Genomic DNA, 2,683 nt, shown 5'->3' on the forward strand with positions numbered 1-2,683 from the left:
CTTCACTCACTAGGACTTTCCCTTGCCTAACCTCCAGTTAGGACTAGTCACTCAGTAGACTTCTTACTTACCTAACCTCTAGTTAGGACTTTCCCTTGCCTAATCAAGTTAGGACTTTTCCTTACTAGTCATCTAATCCTGACTAGACTTCTCTCTTCCAAATATCAAGTTTTGTTTGGATCAACCCTTAGTCAAACTGACCAGACTTAGGTATATTGTCAAACATCAAAATCCTAGAAGCTAATTGAACCAACACTACACACTCCAACCTCCACACTTCCATCTCATTACAAAAATTTAGAAATCCAAGTTATCTAGGTCTATCATTGTATTTTAGTCAAAACTCATTGCTAGACCTAGAGATCTTTGATCGAACTCATTCCAACTCTGTAACTTTCTAATGTTCCCTAGAGTCCAAGGGCACCCTCCATTATCATTGTAAAAGATTCCTAACATTGCTCAAAAAGTTTAGAAAGTTTCATACATTATGCCAATTGACATAGGTCTATAACTTCGTGTAGAAGACTCAAGACCCGGATTTCTCACCATATCTCCCTTCTACACACTCACCTCTTCTATCTCATTTCAAGTTTTTATAAATTCGAGTTCCCTAGGTCCATCAATGATTTTTGATCAAAATTCTTTGATAGACCTAGAGAGCTTTGATTGAACTCATTCCAACTCCTATGTGTTCATTAAGTTAATTTGAGTCTAAATAAACCCTCGTTTACTATTCTATAGCCCTTCTAACCATGCTTAAAATGATTTGAAACTTTCATTATACTGTGGTGCCAATCTTCAGAAACCAACACCACAACGACGTTGGCATGTAAGCTGTGGTGCTAATTTCTAAAAACTAGAACCAAAGTAATTTTTATTTTATTTTATTTTGTAATTTTTATTAATAAAATTAGATTTATTAATTTTATTTTATTATTCTTTTATAATTAGATATTAAAAATAAAAAATAGGAAAATATAGAAAAATATATTTTTGATGTCTTATTATTTTTTTAATATTTTTTAATTTTTATTAAAGTTTTAAGATTAAAATTAAATGTAAAAATAAACAAATTTAGAGTGTCTATCAAAGTTTAAATTAATTTTAGAGGAAAGAAAATATAGAAAAATTAGGAGAGAGGAAAAAAGAAAAGTATAAATATTGTATGCAAATGAGAGAGGAAAGAGAAGAGGAAAAGCCATTAATTGTTAGATGGTTAAATTGGAATCAAGTGCATCTTTTGGGAATAATGAAACTTAGGTTTGACCAAAACCAAAATTGAAGTGTGTTTTTTTGGAATTTAACAAAATAATAATAATAACTAGTGATCGTGCATGTGCATATGCATTATGTGTGCTAGGCCCCTTATATTAGGCGGAGCAAAGGAAGAGATCAAAGAGAAGAAGAATTCACCTATAGAAATTAGGGGTACTTACAAAAAATTAAGGTGGGATATTAAACTGATAAGAATGAATACTATACTTAATTTTAGCTAAAATGCTGCCTATAAATTGGGTAAGGGTGTGCCAGACTCATGCAATAGTGCAATACTAGGGTGATACTCAAGAATCCCAGCAGCAAGCTACTGTAATGAATTTCCTCTTATAAAAAATCAATTTAATATCATACTTGATTTTAGCCAAAAAGCTGAGAAAAGTATGCTTTCTAATATCACCGACCCAAGGTATTTATAGAAGCTTCTCTGTTCACAGTGTTGCCAATTATAAGATGTGAGACTAAAAATAACTTTAGATTTCTAATTGATTAATGTGGAAAATTCTCAATAATAGGCTGCAGCTGAGTCTCGAACTCTAAATCTTTGATTGATTAATGAGAAGAATTTCTAATAATACTTTACAGAGTCTCGATCTTTAGATCATTGATTGATTAATGAGAAAGATTTTCAATAATACACCATAATCATATCTTGAATTCTATATCCCTGATTGATGCGTCTATGAAAATTACTAATAAACCTTAAAATTATTTTTGGTGTGAAAAGAAAGAAAAGAAATTAACATAATTTTATTTTGGGTTTCACTCAAATTAGTTAGTAAAAGGAACGTATTCTTAATAAAATAGTAAGATGTGTGAGTATTTAATTATAGTTTGCACTAAATTTAGGTTAAATTTTAGTTTTAGATAATTTTATCATATTTGAGATGTTCATAATAGTATTTTATTATTTATTTAGTCGGTTAGAAATTTACATATTATTGTTTTTTTTTAATGAAAATAATTCATTAAATATGTTATATACTTTTTAAATATTAATAATAAAAACTATTTTACCCTTTTCTAAAACTCCTTCTGACATTTAATTAAGCTTGGCGCATCGTTAAGGCATAACAGAACTAAAGAGAGTGTCACAGTTTGATTCTCTACTAAGACATATGCTAATGTTGAATTTAATAGAAAAATTTAGATTGGGCGGCTGTGGGCCGAAGTATCTATGGGTGGAAAAGTCAATGAGTTAATCTTCATGAGCAAAGTATCGATTCAACATTGGATTACCATACAACGATGGTGAAAATCATGGGGGTCCACTGCCAATGACTGGTTGCAGTGCTTCCATGATTTACTCTTTGATTTAGTAGAAAAACTTCTGTGAACTAGATGAGTCACCTTCAAAATTAATTGGATGGTAAGAACGAACACCTATATTAAAAAACCTACAAGGGAG

At 30.4% G+C, this 2,683-nt stretch overlaps 1 pseudogene; it reads right to left on the reverse strand.

The window, feature by feature from the left end:
* Positions 1 to 1,516: 1,516 nt before the first annotated feature.
* LOC122007550 lies at positions 1,517 to 1,660 on the reverse strand (annotated as a pseudogene).
* Between the last annotated feature and the right edge of the window lie 1,023 nt (positions 1,661 to 2,683).

Source organism: Zingiber officinale, chromosome 7B (genome assembly GCF_018446385.1).
Source record: "Zingiber officinale cultivar Zhangliang chromosome 7B, Zo_v1.1, whole genome shotgun sequence".
In the NCBI taxonomy this organism is placed as follows: Eukaryota; Viridiplantae; Streptophyta; class Magnoliopsida; order Zingiberales; family Zingiberaceae; genus Zingiber; species Zingiber officinale.